This window comes from Bombina bombina, chromosome 3 (genome assembly GCF_027579735.1).
Source record: "Bombina bombina isolate aBomBom1 chromosome 3, aBomBom1.pri, whole genome shotgun sequence".
Lineage (NCBI taxonomy): Eukaryota > Metazoa > Chordata > Amphibia > Anura > Bombinatoridae > Bombina > Bombina bombina.
The window spans coordinates 689,357,069-689,370,213 of NC_069501.1; the positions used below are offsets into that span (position 1 = coordinate 689,357,069).

At 39.3% G+C, this 13,145-nt stretch overlaps 1 long non-coding RNA gene across 1 annotated transcript; it reads right to left on the reverse strand.

The window, feature by feature from the left end:
• Positions 1-427: 427 nt before the first annotated feature.
• LOC128651880 (uncharacterized) lies at positions 428-1,701 on the reverse strand. The gene is made up of 3 exons (XR_008401206.1): positions 1,614-1,701; positions 1,262-1,339; positions 428-683 (listed from the first exon to the last, which is right to left on the reverse strand). It is a non-coding gene; the product is annotated as an uncharacterized LOC128651880 (long non-coding RNA).
• Between the last annotated feature and the right edge of the window lie 11,444 nt (positions 1,702-13,145).

A 13,145-nucleotide genomic window follows, 5' to 3' on the forward strand; every position in this document is an offset into this window, starting at 1 on the left:
TATCCTGTCTGTCATTGGTTCACCCATGTACTAATTTTTATTAACCAGGAGTGCATAGCTGCTCTTATACCAAACAAAGTAATATTTGGAATATAATTAAAATGATATTTTAGATAATTATGTTATACATAAATCATAAGATGAATGCATTGATTAGTACATAGCTGGAAATAAAGAAACATTCACCATGACTATATTTGAGTAAAGTACACATTTATTTAGGGAAAATGTGGTAAATATGGGGATGAGGAGAGAGGGAGGGGAGTGGTATTCCATTTCTGAGAATCTTCAATCTGTAAACCATTAAAAGAAACAAATGTGTATTATTAAAAAACATAATCATAAATATCTAAAAGGTCTCATTACAATACTATAAAAATACCTGAAAAGAAATCTCAAATAGTTGCAGATCTCTCCAAATGGGCATTGAGTGGTTGGGGTTGATTAATTACATCAGGCTCAAAGATTTCACCTGGGGGCTGTGGTGGTGGAAGTAAATCGTTCAACATCCCATGCTCCTGTGCCATGTTATGTAGACAGCAACATGCCACTATAATTTTTATTGCTTTTTGCGAAATGTATTGGAGATCCCCCCTGATTTGTCAAGGCAGCAAAAGCGCATTTTTAGAACACCAAACAGTCTTTCTATTATAGCACGTGTTCTGACATGTGCTTCATTATATCTGTAATAAAAGAACAAGAAATATGATTATAATATATAATGTGAAGACAAATAAAATACTAATGAGCTAACTACATTCCTGGTTTGATCTTATAAATCTTTAAACCTTTTTACATATATAAATATATTTATATTCAAGCAGAGAGATTTATAAATGCTTCACTGATAATAGATGATTTGGATTTTGACTGTCCCTTTAAAGGCACTCAGTACAACATTGTTATGTCTGTGATAGTGATATATACACACACACACACAAGATAATCAAGCAACACATGTATGTGCACAAACAGAGATATATAGCTTGATATAGGGGCAGGAGCCCCGAAACATTGCTCAATAAAGGTGCTGTTGCTCCACATAGAGTGCTACCTGTGTGTTCTATTTCATTACATTTACTGGGACTTTGGAAAGGGAGGTCCTCCAGGTGTGCACCTACATTCACCCAAGAGTGATTTAAAGGGACATTCCTATGAAGTGTGTACTGGTCCTGCTACTTTTCTACAGATTATAGTGAGCATTTTGCAAGGCACAATCAATATTTCTGACATAAAAGAGCAGAAAATAAATATATTTTACCTTAATTCAGCAGGCCCAACAACCTGGTTCTCCTTCAATGGTGTCCAAATCCATTTTTAAGAGGATATGCAGAATCAGCTGAAATATGAATGCATAGATATACAGTATATAGATATATATAGATATATAAACACACATCTTTCAATAAAGCAATGTATGACATAAAATAATGTTATGCATATGTCTTACTATGACATAGTTAATATATATATTTTGAAATGATTAACAATTTATTTATTTAATCAATTCTACCCCCTTAGACACATACATAAAGGATTATAAAGTAATGAAACAATAAAATGTCAAAACATTGGACACATGAAGGCATCATAATATATACATAAACACTTACCGAGGAGATGTCCTTCAGGCATTTGATTTGTCTCAAACAATCTCCACACACCAGAATTCCTGAGGATGTAGGCATCATGGCTACTTCCTGGGAACCCTGCCACGACATTTAATATACGCATGTTTGCATCGCATATGATCTGCACATTTAAGGAGTGGAAGTGTTTCCGATTCCTAAATATTATCTCCCTGCGCACAGGGGGTCTTAGGCCAATATGGGTGAAGTCAATGGCCCCAAGGATATTGGGTATGCAACCTAAAAGAAAAAAGTCCCTCTTAACATCACACCAACCTCTGGGTGATGTGGGGGGGGGGGGGAATCTGCAATTATCATTAAGTCCATCAAGAACTTGTGAAAGATGCTTAGAAAAAGTGGACTAATACACCCCAGTTACAATGCCCCCTGTCACCTGAAAGGATTCAGAAGCCAAAAAATGAAGTGCCCCTAGTAGTTTGATCATTCCAGGGACAGTCCTGCTTGAATAGCCCTGGCTTTACAGCCTGTCTTGCAACAGGGCATATAACTGATATATTGTCTCCCTGGTGAGCCTGAAACTTTCAACCACCTGCTGCTCATTCAGGGTTTCTATATCCAGCCTCACTCTGGGGATGTCAGGCCTACGCTGTCTAACTTCAGCATTGTCAGCTTCTCTCTCACCCTGCATTTTGAAATATCTGTTCTGAGGTTATGCTAGGTGTGGTGTTTTTTTATAACTGTGTGTTGCTTGTTAAAATATGTGAAACTGGTGATTGCAATGAATAACATGGGGGGGGAGGGCTTATCTTCATCTCATCTAATCCTTAATTTAATGAACAGTTTGAAAGTATATACTTACTCATGACTTTTATTTTTGTTATGAACTATAATTTCAACATATATGTAGTTACATATCGGAAATTCGAAGACACTGAATGTAATTATTATATTTTTCTATTTAAATATATCAGCCTTTATCATAACAATTAAAAGTAATTATTGAAATTATATGATTTATATAGGTCAAATATATATATACAATTATCATACATATATACATGTAGGAGAAGATTATTATTAGATAAAATTATATTTCTATATGTATTGAGATTATATATAGCATCCCTGGGCAAAGGTTTCATTTTGAATAGGTAGATATATGCTTGCATATATTTTTAGATGTACATACATATTGATATTTCTATGAAAACATGGGTGCAAATATTCCTATACATAGGACCAATAAATGTAGCATATATAATGTTATTTGTACATTGAAACACTCATAAATGTTTTTGTGATTTGCAATTTCATTGAGAAACAGGCCTCAAAAAGCTCTTTTTTCCTCCTTTACACCTAGTAGAGCTGGGTGTAATATTACTCAATGTATCGACAGCCTCCGACAGTGTATTAACGGTTAGCGCTTTCATTGGAAACCTGGTATAATTTATCGATTAACGGCTTCTATTACTTTCTATGGGACGAGAAGATCTTTTCGGCAGCCTAAGTCCGGCTGCCTATATTGAGGTATAACGCAACATTGGAAATAGTGATGTTGCGAACTTAAAATTTTCCGTTCGCGAACGGCGGACTCGAACTTCCGCAACGGGCAAACCGGACGAACCGCCATTGACTTCAATAGGCAGGCAAATTTTAAAACCCACAGGGACTCTTTCTGGCCACAATAGTGATGGAAAAGTTGTTTCAAGGGGACTAACACCTGGACTGTGGCATGCCGGAGGGGGATCCATGGCAAAACTCCCACGGAAAATTACATAGTTGATGCAGAGTCTGGTTTTAATCCATAAAGGGCATAAATCACCTAACATTCCTAAATTGTTTGGAATAACGTGCTTTAAAACATCAGGCATGATGTTGTATCGATCAGGTAGTGTAAGGGTTACGCCCGCTTCACAGTGACAGACCAAACTCCCCGTTTAACACACCGCAAACAACCGCAAACAGTCCATTTGCACAACCACAAGATAGATAGATTTGATAGATGCATAGATACATAGATTAGATAGATAGATCAATAGATGCAATATACATTTGATAGATACGATAGATAGATATGATAGATAAATAGATAGATTTGATAGATATATAATTTCCCAGACAGAGAATTACAAGACCTGCTATTAGATTACACTAGCAGACTGATGTTTCACAGTCAAAATTTTTTTTTTTTAAATTTACACTACTGTTACAACAGATATGAGTGGTGGCACTAGTTGGCAAGTGGGCCTGGCACACACGCTGGTAGGCAGGCAACTGCAATTAGATTACAATAGCAGACTGATGTTTCACAGTCAAAAAAGTTTTTTTTTTTTTTTAAATTTACACTACTGCTACAACAGATATAATTGGTGGCACTAGTTGGCAAGTGGGCCTGGCACACACGCTGGCAGGCAGGCAACTGCAATTAGATTACACTAGCAGACTGATGTTTCACAGTCAAAAAAGTTTTTTTTTAAAAAATTTACACTTCTGTTACAACAGATATGAGTGGTGGCACTTAGCAAGTGGGCCTGGCACACACGCTGGCAGGCAGGCAACTGCAATTAGATTACACTAGCAGACCGATGTTTCACAGTGAAAAAGGTTTTTTTTAAAAAAAATTTACACTACTGTTACAACAGATATGAGTGGTGGTACTAGTTGGCAAGTGGGCATGGCACACACGCTGGCAGGCAGGCAACTGCTATTAGATTACACTAGCAGACTGATGTTTCACAGTCAAAAAAGTTTTTTTTTTTAAATTTACACTACTGTTACAACAGATATGAGTGGTGGCACTAGTTGGCAAGTGGGCCTGGCACACACACTGGCAGGCAGGCAACTGCAATTAGATTACACTAGCAGACTGATGTTTCACAGTCAAAAAAGTTTTTTTTTAAAAAAATTTACACTACTGTTACAACAGATATGAGTGGTGGCACTAGTTGGCAAGTGGGCCTGGCACACACGCTGGCAGGCAGGCAACTGCAATTAGATTACACTAGCAGATTGATGTTTCACAGTCAAAAAAGTTTTTTTTTTTTTAATTTACACTACTGTTACAACAGATATGAGTGGTGGCACTGCAGGCAGGCAACTGGAATTAGATTACACTAGCAGACTTATGTTTCACAGTCAAAAAAGTTTATTTTTTTAATTTTACACTACTGTTACAACAGATATGAGTGGTGGCACTAGTTGGCAAGTGGGCCTGGCACACACGCTGGCAGGCAGGCAACTGCAATTAGATTACACTAGCAGACCGATGTTTCACAGTCAAAAAAGTTTTTTTTTTTTTAAATGTACCCTACTGTTACAACAGATATGAGTGGTGGCACCAGTTGGCAAGTGGGCCTGGCAAACACGCTGACAGGCTACTGCAATTAGATTACAGTAGCAGACTGATGTTTCACAGTCAAAAAAGTTTTTTTTTTTAAATTTACACTACTGTTACAACAGATATGAGTGGTGGCACTTAGCAAGTGGGCCTGGCACACACGCTGGCAGGCAGGCAACTGCAATAAGATTACACTAGCAGACTGATGTTTCACAGTCAAAAAAGTTTTTTTTTTTTAAATTTACACTACTGTTACAACAGATATGAGTGGTGGCACTAGTTGGCAAGTGGGCCTTGCACACACTCTGGCATGTGGGCAACTGCAATTAGATTACATTATCAGACTGATGTTTCACAGTCAAAAAAGTTTTTTATTTTTAAATTTACACTACTGTTACAACAGATATGAGTGGTGGCACTGTAGGCAGGCAACTGCAATTAGATTACACTAGCAGACTGATGTTTCACAGTCAAAATTACACAGGCAAAAAAAAAAAAAAACTGATGTTCTAGCCCTAAAAAGGGCTTTTTTGGGGTGCTGTCCTTACAGCAGAGATCAGATGAGTCCTTTAGGACTGTAGTGGACACTGAATATCCTATCCTAGCTATCAATTTCCCTATAAAATCATCAGCAGCTACACTATCCCACCTCTCACTAAGAATGCAGGATCAGAATGAATCTAAAATGGCTGCTGTCCAGGAGCTGGAAGGGTCTGGGAGGGAGTGTCTGCTGCTGATTGGCTGAAATGTGTCTGCAGACTGTGAGATACAGGGTCAAAGTTTACTCAATGATGACGAATAGGGGGCGGATCGAACATCGCATATGTTCGCCCCCCACGGTGAACGCAAACAAGCTATGTTCGTCGGGAACTATTCGCCGGCGAACTATTCACGACATCACTAATTGGAAACAGTCGATAAACGATATTTCATTCGACAGCATATTTAACGGCTTGCGAAACTGAATTACGACTCAATTGAAGCGAGGCCTTTATTGGGTAGATTTCCCTTGCCTGTGTAGATCAGAAAATAGAAAGAATTTAAGTTTATAACAAGAACCCACATACATAGTAGAAATTCCATTATACTGTATATTCAGTACGAAATTGTTACAACTTTAAATCATTATTGTAGACAACTTTATTAAATGTTATAACAATCTAGGAATAGGGGGGTTGTATTTCTGTACTGATAGTTGCGATCTGAAAAATGTTAAACATTGACAAAGAAATTTAAAGATTGAACGATTTTGAGGGAGAGGGTAGGAGCAGGTATGTCTGAATGTAAAATGTCAAGGAAGATGGCCTGGAATCTATCTTGGACCAGATTTAGCTTCTGAAATGAATGAAGAAAGCCATGAACCCTGTATCAGGCCAAAAAGGGCAGACTACCAAGAAATAACAGTTATTATCATCATCTACTTAATGATTATATTTAGCCAAAGTTCAAGTATAAAGGACAATTCAAAAACTGGAAAGAAATTATATTCATTATGAACTGCTTTGCCTCTGGTGACTTTTGGTCATTTGAGATGCTCATCAGTGGGATGACCCATCTATTTTTTCCTAAGGTTTTGAGCTGATTCTCACTACTATGGAAACATGCTTCTAAACATTTATCTAGTTTCCCAAAACCATTGTTAACTAGACGATCATCAATGGAAAATTGACATTATATTAGGCTGTAAAATAAATACAATATCCCTAAAGTAATTTATTGCACCAGTGGTGGCTCACTAAGGTCACAAATGAGTATCTTGTGTGTCAGAGTGTCACATAGTTCATTTATCCCTTATATTGGAAACACATCAACTGTGTAAAAATCCATTGTATCTATAGGAGAGAGTTAATTAGGATAGGAAAGCCAAATTGGGAGAAATAAAAAAGAGAAAGAGAAAGTGTTTTTTACAGGATTAATTATGTGTTAAGTGTGTGTTATGTGAAAAGAAAATTGAACATTATCTTCTGATCAATGAGAAAGGATTGGTACTGAAGGAGGAGTCTCTGAAGTCTGCCAGATGTCCTCCACTGGAACACATACACAAATATGGTAGGAGTCACTGACACATTTTTAACCAATGCACAAATTGTTGGGTTTTATTTCCCCCCAAATCAACCTATATTATTTCTATTCAATTAAGGCAACAGCCAAGCAGTTAGCTCATTATTTTTAATATACATCAGTTGAGTTGTTGTGCATTTATTTAATTGTATATTTAGAGTTCTTTATTTTTTTCTCACGCTGTGCAAAACTGCAACAGAAATATAAAATAACATTTCTCTGAGAATACATTTTTCTTATAAAAACCAGTGATCTTTACATCTGACTTTATCTACTTTCAATACTTTACATAGAAACAAGTATATATTCAAAGAAGTGGGCATCAAAAAATAATTTGTTGGTACAATTAGCTATAAGCCTTTTCCTTCCCTAATTGCTGATGTTCCACCAAAGGGATATAATCAGTAGCTTATTGTAACATTTCACATAATAGCTCTTCTGGAGATGTAGGTCAGTTTCAATGCCAGAATCTATAATAACTGTGATGACGTTGTTGTGGTAAAGATTATTGTGTGTTTGTCACAAATATTATGTTTTAGCTTTAAAAAAAAAAAAAAGATGCAATTATTAGCTACAGTTTTCATTTTTAAAAAGACAGTAATATGAAAAGTAAGGATCTGCAAAGTGAATGGGCATACATACAATTTATTCAACATAAGAAACATTAAAAATGTTTAATAATATACTTTTTAGTTGAATCTGAGCAGTCAAATGACACACTCATATAACTGGTATATGACTCCACAGTGCCATTAGGTGACAGCATCTATACTTACCTATTGATGAGCAGGAGCCACTTTCCTGGGGTGCCTGGGCACCTATTAGCCAGCAGGGTATACTTTCCTGTGGTGACTGGGAGCCTAATAATTAGCAAGGGCTTCTTTCCTTGGGTGCCTGGGTGCCTTTTGGTCAGCAGTAGTCACTGTTCCAAGGTGCCTGAGCACATATTGCTTAGCAGGGACCACTCTCCTTGAGGGTTCTTAGGTGGCGATAAGCAAGCAGGTGTCACATTAATGGGTTGCCTAGGCTCCTGTTGACTAACTGGGGCGACTTATTTGGAGACCAAAGCATCTATTGGCAAGCTGGGTACATATTAGTAAGCAGGACTGGGGTAACCGGGTGTCTGTTGGTGAGCAGGGGCCACTATCACCTCCTATTTGCAAGCAGGGACTAATATGCAGGAGTATCTGGGAACGTATTAGTGAGCAGCTAACTATTGGTAAGCAGGGCCACTTTCAGGGAATGTCTGGGCAGCTATTGGTAAGCAGGGGACACTTTCTCAGGTCGTCTGGCCCCTATTTCCAAGACAAATGGCTTTGAAAGCGGAAAAAAATGAAAGAAAAGTGCAAAACTATTTGCCTGAATACTAGTTAAGCAGTTAAGCAAAAGGCCTAGGCAAAAGCTATTTGCCTACCACATACTGTATATACTTTTTAATAAAAATATATAATTTTAATATTAATAAAAAGATTTTAAAAGGGTTAAAATGAAATTGGTATATGGCAAAGTGTTTGAATGGAAAGGACTCCAATGTGTGTGTGTGTATGTATGTCTCCCTATGGGTGATGGGGGAAACCAGACGTGGACTCCTTGCCCAGTGTGCTTAGAGGAATGTGGCTGCACCTCACTGACGAGGCCCATAGGAGGCTGAAACGATCGTCTGGGGTTGTCATGTTCCTTGTTCAGAGGAGAATTGCCTGGTATTTTGGGGCTGGACTGACCTTAATTGGCAGGATCAGACTGATATACTTCAGGAAAGTTTTCTTCTGTGAAAAGCACACTGGTCTAAAAGAGGCTGCTTCCGGGTGGTAAATCGCCATAGAACAAGCCACTGAGCTGTTGTTCGTTCCTGGTAGAGCGCTTCTCTCTTCGTATGCAAATTATTATGACCCTGGGGAAGTCTCCCTATGGGTGATGGGGGAAACCAGACGTGGACTCCTTGCCCAGTGTGCTTAGAGGAATGTGGCTGCACCTCACTGACGAGGCCCATAGGAGGCTGAAACGATCGTCTGGGGTTGTCATGTTCCTTGTTCAGAGGAGAATTGCCTGGTATTTTGGGGCTGGACTGACCTTAATTGGCAGGATCAGACTGATATACTTCAGGAAAGTTTTCTTCTGTGAAAAGCACACTGGTCTAAAAGAGGCTGCTTCCGGGTGGTAAATCGCCATAGAACAAGCCACTGAGCTGTTGTTCGTTCCTGGTAGAGCGCTTCTCTCTTCGTATGCAAATTATTATGACCCTGGGGAAGTCTCCCTATGGGTGATGGGGGAAACCAGACGTGGACTCCTTGCCCAGTGTGCTTAGAGGAATGTGGCTGCACCTCACTGACGAGGCCCATAGGAGGCTGAAACGATCGTCTGGGGTTGTCATGTTCCTTGTTCAGAGGAGAATTGCCTGGTATTTCGGGGCTGGACTGACCTTAATTGGCAGGATCAGACTGATATACTTCAGGAAAGTTTTCTTCTGTGAAAAGCACACTGGTCTAAAAGAGGCTGCTTCCGGGTGGTAAATCGCCATAGAACAAGCCACTGAGCTGTTGTTAGTTCCTGGTAGAGCGCTTCTCTCTTTGTATGCAAATTATTATGACCCTGGGGAAGTCTCCCTATGGGTGATGGGGGAAACCAGACGTGGACTCCTTGCCCAGTGTGCTTAGAGGAATGTGGCTGCACCTCACTGACGAGGCCCATAGGAGGCTGAAACGATCGTCTGGGGTTGTCATGTTCCTTGTTCAGAGGAGAATTGCCTGGTATTTCGGGGCTGGACTGACCTTAATTGGCAGGATCAGACTGATATACTTCAGGAAAGTTTTCTTCTGTGAAAAGCACACTGGTCTAAAAGAGGCTGCTTCCGGGTGGTAAATCGCCATAGAACAAGCCACTGAGCTGTTGTTCGTTCCTGGTAGAGCGCTTCTCTCTTCGTATGCAAATTATTATGACCCTGGGGAAGTCTCCCTATGGGTGATGGGGGAAACCAGACGTGGACTCCTTGCCCAGTGTGCTTAGAGGAATGTGGCTGCACCTCACTGACGAGGCCCATAGGAGGCTGAAACGATCGTCTGGGGTTGTCATGTTCCTTGTTCAGAGGAGAATTGCCTGGTATTTCGGGGCTGGACTGACCTTAATTGGCAGGATCAGACTGATATACTTCAGGAAAGTTTTCTTCTGTGAAAAGCACACTGGTCTAAAAGAGGCTGCTTCCGGGTGGTAAATCGCCATAGAACAAGCCACTGAGCTGTTGTTCATTCCTGGTAGAGCGCTTCTCTCTTCGTATGCAAATTATTATGACCCTGGGGAAGTCTCCCTATGGGTGATGGGGGAAACCAGACGTGGACTCCTTGCCCAGTGTGCTTAGAGGAATGTGGCTGCACCTCACTGACGAGGCCCATAGGAGGCTGAAACGATCGTCTGGGGTTGTCATGTTCCTTGTTCAGAGGAGAATTGCCTGGTATTTCGGGGCTGGACTGACCTTAATTGGCAGGATCAGACTGATATACTTCAGGAAAGTTTTCTTCTGTGAAAAGCACACTGGTCTAAAAGAGGCTGCTTCCGGGTGGTAAATCGCCATAGAACAAGCCACTGAGCTGTTGTTCGTTCCTGGTAGAGCGCTTCTCTCTTCGTATGCAAATTATTATGACCCTGGGGAAGTCTCCCTATGGGTGATGGGGGAAACCAGACGTGGACTCCTTGCCCAGTGTGCTTAGAGGAATGTGGCTGCACCTCACTGACGAGGCCCATAGGAGGCTGAAACGATCGTCTGGGGTTGTCATGTTCCTTGTTCAGAGGAGAATTGCCTGGTATTTCGGGGCTGGACTGACCTTAATTGGCAGGATCAGACAGATATACTTCAGGAAAGTTTTCTTCTGTGAAAAGCACACTGGTCTAAAAGAGGCTGCTTCCGGGTGGTAAATCGCCATAGAACAAGCCACTGAGCTGTTGTTCGTTCCTGGTAGAGCGCTTCTCTCTTTGTATGCAAATTATTATGACCCTGGGGAAGTCTCCCTATGGGTGATGGGGGAAACCAGACGTGGACTCCTTGCCCAGTGTGCTTAGAGGAATGTGGCTGCACCTCACTGACGAGGCCCATAGGAGGCTGAAACGATCGTCTGGGGTTGTCATGTTCCTTGTTCAGAGGAGAATTGCCTGGTATTTCGGGGCTGGACTGACCTTAATTGGCAGGATCAGACTGATATACTTCAGGAAAGTTTTCTTCTGTGAAAAGCACACTGGTCTAAAAGAGGCTGCTTCCGGGTGGTAAATCGCCATAGAACAAGCCACTGAGCTGTTGTTCGTTCCTGGTAGAGCGCTTCTCTCTTCGTATGCAAAATATATATATATATATATATATATATATGCGCGTGTGTGTGTCTATATATGTGTATACATGTGTACTTATGTGTTTACATGTTGGAAAAATGGTGCCGATAGACTAGCTCGACACAGGGTTGCCACAAACCTTTAATTTGTAAAAAAAAAAAGGAATATCTGTGAAGCGTTTTGTTGCACTTTGCAGATATTCTTTTTTTTTTTTTTCAAATTAAAGGTTTGTGGCAACCCTGCGTCGAACTAGTCTATTGGCACCATTTTTCCAACATATAAACACATAAATACACATATATAGACACACACACGCATATATATATATATATGTATATATATATATATATATATATATATATATATATATAAAATTGTGTTTTTTTACATTTTGTGTACATATTTCCTGTATTTTCTGTTTGTATCTTAATTATGAGACCGAAAAATAAATATGGATGGTCATTAAAACTTTGTTAAAACAACAAATCTAATGGTGGCCTAAGACTTTTGCACAGTACTGTATATCTGTATACAGAGACAGAACTACTATTGGTGCAGCTGCACCAGGGCCCAAGTGATGGGGGGCCCTAAGCAAACAGTATATACATAGGCATTGGCAGAATATGTGCAATCCTAATTCAGAAAAGCCTTTTATTAATGCAGATTGCAGGTCTATCTGTCCATCCATCCTCCAAATCATAATACTGAACAGCATGTATATTATTGCTATTAAATTTGAGGGGCCCAAAATATTTTAGCACCAGGGCCCTACTTTCTGTATCTACAACATATATTCAGTATCTCACAAAAGTAAGTACATCCCTCAAAATTTTTGTAAATATTTTATTATATCTTTTCATGTGACAACACTGTAAAAATAACACTTTGCTACAATGTAAAGTAATAAGTGTACAGCCTGTATAACAGTGTAAATTTGCGATCCCCTCAAAATAACTCAACACACTTGGCTGATAGAATTCTATCAGCCAATCGGAATTGAAGGGACGCCATCTTGGATGACGTCACTTAAAGGTACCTTCATTCTGTGTTAGCCATCGATTGAAGAGGATGCTCCGCGTCAGATGTCTTGAAGATGGACTCGCTCTGCGTTGGATGGATGAAGATAGAAGATGCCGTCTGGATGAAGACTTCTGCCCGTCTGGAGGACAACGTCACATGGCTTGGATGAAGACTTCTCCCGGCTTCGTTGAGGACTTCGGCCCAGTTGGGTGAAGACTTCTCCTGGTAAGGTGATCTTCAAGGGGTTAGTGTTAGGTTTTTTTAAGGGGGTATTGGGTGGGTTTTAGAGTAGGGTTGGTTGTGTGGGTGGTGGGTTTTAATGTTGGTGGGGGGATTTGTAATTTTTTTAAAAGGTAAGAGAGCTTTGGGGCCTTTTTAAGGGCTATTTGTAATTTAGTGTAGGGTAGGGCTTTTTTTATTTTGGGGGGGCTTTTTATTTTGTTAGGGGGATTAGATTAGGTGTAATTAGTTTAAAAATCTTGTAATTTGTTTATTATTTTCTGTAATTTAGTGTTTGTTTTTTTAGTACTTTAGATAATTTTATTTAATTGTATTTAATTATATTTAATTTAGGGAATTAATTTAATTATAGTGTAGTGTTAGGTGTAATTGTAACTTATGTTAGGTTTTATTTTACAGGTAAATTAGTCTTTATTTTAGTAACTATTCTACCTAGTTAAAATAAATACAAACTTGCCTGTAAAATAAAAATAAACCCTAAGCTAGCTACAATGTAACTATTAGTTATATTGTAGCTAGCTTAGGGTTTATTTTATAGGTAAGCATTTAGTTTTAAATAGGAATAATTTAGTTAATTATAGTAA